Source organism: Pseudochaenichthys georgianus, chromosome 9 (assembly GCF_902827115.2).
Source record: "Pseudochaenichthys georgianus chromosome 9, fPseGeo1.2, whole genome shotgun sequence".
Taxonomy (NCBI): Eukaryota; Metazoa; Chordata; class Actinopteri; order Perciformes; family Channichthyidae; genus Pseudochaenichthys; species Pseudochaenichthys georgianus.
Genome location: NC_047511.1, coordinates 39,710,885 through 39,716,517, shown reverse-complemented (window position 1 = coordinate 39,716,517; position 5,633 = coordinate 39,710,885). Strand labels below are relative to the sequence as shown.

The following is a 5,633-nucleotide window of genomic DNA, read 5'->3' as shown; positions in this document are numbered from 1 at the left end:
CAAGAACCACATATATATTTATCCACCATAAAACATAAATAATATGAGTAAAACAATGGTGTATTTGAATTTGTATCACATTTGTCACCTTAAATATGGCGTACACGTCTTCCCCAATGCCACCAAACAATTTAGATATTTCAAGTAAAATAAGTTGTTAACAAAGAACTAGGATTGTCAAATCTTAAAATTAACAAGGCTTTCAGGAAAATGACGGTCACTATATATTTTTTGACCTCCAGTAACCTCTCTTATTTAATTCCAAAGATCTCTGCAGATCACAGTTTAAAAGACAGAGCAAACACACACTTTAACTTTTCTCCTCTTACCTGAACACAATTCAGACCCGACAAGTTCAACTGCCACCATGGTGAGTGGATTTTAGTACTCAATCTGAAATTCTGGTTACAGATGTTATTTGCAGCTGTACAGCGGTAATAATGGCGGTAAAGACATTTTATGTTAAAAATGTTATATTTTCTACTGAATAAAAGTGATATCATTGGGTTTGTATCATTTTGTGGCATGGACCTCAAGTTATGGGTTATCAAAATGGGAGCAATTTAAAGAATGACTCGTAACATATCTTAACATACTATATACCAAACGTTTTTGCCTGATTTTTGCCAAATGCTTGCTCGGATACATACTGTATATGGATGCTGATATCAAATGGTAAATCGTTGTTCCTTTTTTCCCTGTGAAGAAATATTTGGCTCTGGCTTTGCTATTTTGTGCTTTGGCGTCGCTATCAGATGCTCAATGTTATGCTAAGGCCTTACTACCAGGTAAAAGAAGAGATGAACACATACTCACAGAATATTTATAGTAAATACAAAGCTGTTTTAAAATGTGGAAAACTTTTCCTTTCCACAAATAGGCATGACGCAGTGTCAGGACGACATTGATTTTACCTGGCATCCAATTGGATCTTCATGGAGAAACAGCAAATGTTTTGACTGTACTTGCACTGAATGTTGCTCTGGGTAAGTACACGTGCCAAATTATTTCAAATTTTTAATTGGATAGCATTTATATTTGACTTTTGTAGTTACATATTCCACTGTTGACTGTGTCTTTGCAGGTTTACAACCCCCACACGGTTTCCTTCAGACTGTGTGTCAGTGTTCGACTCTGCGGCTTGTGAATTCATAGTGCACAAGAGGAACGACCCGACTCAACTGTGTCCAATTTTTGGCGCAGTAGGGAAGTGAGGCAGTGGTGTAAAAGTCTGATGTGATTTCTTAGGGGGAGGAGGGAGAGACATGCAGATGTAATGCCTCTCTGGCTTCTCAACAGAACTCACTGCCTGTTTTTGTTTGTTGTAAAGACGACCAAGAATAAAACTAATAAAAGCGAATAAAAGAATAATTTCCATATTGTCTGTTTTTGCACATTCTAAATGTATTCTGAATTATAACCTTTACTCTGTATGTTCCAGTATGTATTTGCTGGGTTCAAAGAAACACTAAGACCGGTAGCTTCTTCGAACGATGACCATCCTCCTCTTATTCGGTTTCAAAGGTCCCTGCACACACATTATAAAAGTCAATAGCATTCAAAACACAGTTTAGTTTCTAACATCTCTCCTGAACACTATTCAAACCGGACAAGTTTGACTGGTGAGTTGATTTCAGAGTACAATTCTGTTTGTTGGTAGCTGTTTTTGTGGGTTAAAGGTTCAAATATAGCCTAAATCATGGAGGTTAAGGTAGTTGTTATAAAATGTGAATTTTACGAATAAATAAAAGTGATAAATAGATATTAATGAATCATTGTATGGTATAATTGCCATGTCATTGTTGTCAAAATGAATAAAGTTTATATAATGAATCATATCAAGTGCACGTATCATATCTATTAAACAAAGATCTACTGTGTCCAATTTATGGCGCAGTATTGTAGTGATGCAGTGGGGCAAAAGTGTGTTGTTATGTATTGGGGAGAGCACAGAGAGACATGCATATGTAATTCCTCTCTGGCAGGAGTATTGTTTTGAGATTGAGAGATTGAAATATATTAACCTGACCTTAGAAACTGGGAAGAACTAATACGCTGTAGCTGGGCTGATCTGTGCTCTGCCTTTACTGTCAAATGTTCAATGTGGAAGGATGTTTCTTAGTCATGCTTGCATGCGGAGAGGGGTGTGGCCAGCAGCAGCTAGGTTACATGTAAAGGGCCAGACGCAGCATCAGCACTTTTGTAACAGGGCTGAAATAGAGGGGTATGAGTGTGTTTTTATAATAAATACACATATTTGTATACAATATTGACCACTTCTTCCTTCCACAAATAGGAATCACACATTGTCAGGACAACGCGGATAAGACCTGGCATCCAGTTGGATCTAGATGGAGAAACAGTAAATGTATGGACTGTACTTGCGGAGGGTGTTGCCCTGCGTATGTACACAGATAAAAACATTTCAATTTTTTTTAATGGGGTGCATTTTTATTTGACAGTTTCACTCACATATTCTACTTTTAACTGTGTGTTTGCAGGTATGCTGCCCCCACTGTTCCTGACGACTATGAGTCAGTTTTAGACTTGAAGGCTTGTAAATACATAGTGCACAAGAAGAACGACTCAACTGTAGAGTGTCATACATATGCTATGTCAGGACAACCATGCCCAATAGTGCTGTGTAATTATTGGGAGACATCAGAAAGATAAATATAGATGTGAACCCTCTCTGGCTTCTCACCAAAAAACAATGCCCGTTTTGTTGGTATTAAAAAACGACCACAAAATATGAATAAAAATAGTATATATAATAGTAATACATATAAAATAGTGCTACAAACTAAATTTCATCTAATAAACAAATAAATAAAACATGTTTTCATTGTCTGTTTTTCTGTTTGTTTTAGAAAGTAGCACACAAAAAACCCATCACTGGAGCATTGCACCATGGGTATTCACTTCAGGTTTCATCATTACCATAACACGTACCGTAACATCTCCCTTGTTAAGTTATGTTTTTAAGCTTTTCAGTTGTAATCTCCTCGCCCTAAAATATTTTCCTGCAACTGCTTGAGTTGAGCATAAAGGATTTGCCTTTTATGACCGATCATGGCTCTTATCCCATGATTGGTTAGGGGTTAAGGCCCTTTATGGTTGTTCGAGACAGCTAAAACACATTTGATTATGAGTATTGTTTTGAGGTCGATTGAAAGATATTAACAATATTCCATTTGGAAAGATGTTTCTTAGTTACGAAACATATAGACCAAAAAGAAAAACAACAAACAAACTCACTACAGTTCTATAACATTAAAACACATGTCATTGAAGATAAATACTTGAGCAAACTTGTGACAATCTGACACAAAAATACATCTTAAAAAGAACTCGGCTTGTTAATTAGAGTTTATACAAAGCAACATGATGTTCAAGCTTAACTTGAATATTCCACTAACCTGTCTTTGCTTATGGCATTAACCCATGCATTAACCACATATATATTTCTCCACCATAAAACATGAATAATGAGTAAAAAAACTGTGTATTTGAATTTGTATCACATTTGTCCCCTTGAATATGTTGTACACGTCTTCCCCAATGCCACCAAACGATTGAGATATTTCCCCTCTTCAAGTAAAATAAGTTTTTAACAAAGAACTAGGATTGTCAAATCTTAAAGTAGACCTATCATGCTATATTTCAAAAATATATTGTAGGGCCATACCTATATAAAACATGTCTGTGAAGTTTTTTTTCAAAATTCCAAACAGATCACGCATTGTAGCCATGCCTCATACTGCTCATACCCCTCTTTTGAAGCCCTGTTAGAGAAACGCAGATTTCGGGTCCTTAGCTTGAAAAAAATAAATAAGAGGAGGCGGAGCTAATGCCTGATCAGAATTCTACCGGAGATAAAGTTAAATTCGGTTGTGATAAAACGCCATCCTGTTTAAACCACGTCAAGGATTATTTCTGAAATAGTATGGAGCTCAAATGTTTTTTCTCTTGCGGGTTTATCACAAGGTGAGTTCCTTTTTTATTTCCTGCTTTTTAAACACATGTGCTCTACAGTACAGGTTAGCTCTGAGTGTTAGCGAGGCTTGCTAATGTAAACACAGACGAGATTACGTCCAAAACACGTCAGGCATTGTTTCTGATAGCAACTTTCTGTGGGTCCGCCGACGTCAGTTCGGATGGACACGTCAGTTCGGATGGAAATCTGTATCCGCTCGTTGTACACCCGTTTACAAAGTGCATTTTGCATGATAGGTCCCCTTTAAATTTAACAAGGCTTTCAGGAAAATGACGGTCACTATGTGTTTTTTTCTGTTGGGTTAACTCAGTGGCTCTCAAACCTTTTCTGTCAGGCCCCCCTTTAGGAGAAAAAAAAAAGTCGGGCCCCCTCAACACAAATAGTCACGTAATCGGCTAAGTTAACATTTATTAAAATACATCAATATGAAAGTGAGCATTCCTTTAAAAATGTTTTAAAAAATCACTTTGCTAAAACAGTGATAATAAAACAATGCTCACAAAATAAATACATAATACAATTGTGCAATCCCTTTGCTAGAATAATAATAAGTGTCTTCTCGCAATTATCACTGGCCCCGTGTATCTCGTAATCGATATAACCGGCCTGCTCTCGTCTATCCCACATGCTCCACTGAGATCCAACATCTAGTTTCAGGAAGCCTGTGGAACTGCCAGTCAGCTGTTCCTAAGGCTGACTTCATCTCTGGCTACGCCTCCCTGCAGTCTCTGGATTTCCAGACATGGATTACTCCATCCAACACATCCACCCCAGCAGCTCTCTCCACAGCATATTCCTTCTCCCATACACCCAGACCCACTGGCAGAGGAGGTGGCACTGGTCTCCTGCTCTCTCCCAAATGGAGCTTTTCACAGTAACGCATCCTATACAATTAACCATTGTTGTTCTCTACCGTCCACCAGGCGCCTTGGGGGACTTCTTGGAGGAATTAGATCATCTCCTCTCACACATCCCTGAAACTGGCCCTCCCGCTGTACTTCTCGGAGACTTCAACCTCCAGACAGGGAAGATAGCTGAACTAACATCTCTTTTAACCGCCTTTGCTTTCTCACTGTCTCCGTCCCCACCAACTCATAAAGCTGGCAATGTACTTGATCTCATATTCTCAAGGAACTGCTCTACTTCTAACCTTTCTGTAAACCCGCTCTAAACATCCGATCACTTCTTCATTTCATTCTCTCTACCCCTTTCCAAACATAACAAACTAATCTCTACTCATCCTGCACCTGTCCGCCGTAACCTTCGTTCTCTCTCCCCCTCTACCTTTGCCTCATCGGTGCTCTCAGCCCTCCCTTCCTCTGACTCGTTCCAACTCCTGCCTCCAAACTCTGCTGCAGAAACTCTCCTCTCTACTCTCTCATCCTCTCTGGACTCTCTCTGTCCTCTCACATCTCGGCAGGCTCGTCAGTCCCCTCCTGCTCCCTGGCTAAATGACGCACTGCATGCTAATAGAACCGTCCTTCGGGCAGCAGAGTGGAAATGGTGGAAATCCAAACACCGCGACGACCTCCTAACCTATCAGGCTCTTCTCTCCTCTTTCTCTGCTTCGATCTCTCAGGCAAAAAGCACTTTCTTTCAAGATAAGATCTAATCTTCCTATTCCAATCCTAAAAAA

The 5,633-nt window shown here is 39.0% G+C and overlaps 1 long non-coding RNA gene across 1 annotated transcript; it reads left to right on the top strand.

The window, feature by feature from the left end:
• The first annotated feature begins 899 nt into the window (after positions 1-899).
• LOC117452788 (uncharacterized) lies at positions 900-1,377 on the top strand. The gene is made up of 2 exons (XR_011643865.1): positions 900-986; positions 1,085-1,377. It is a non-coding gene; the product is annotated as an uncharacterized lncRNA (long non-coding RNA).
• The last annotated feature ends 4,256 nt before the right edge of the window (positions 1,378-5,633 follow it).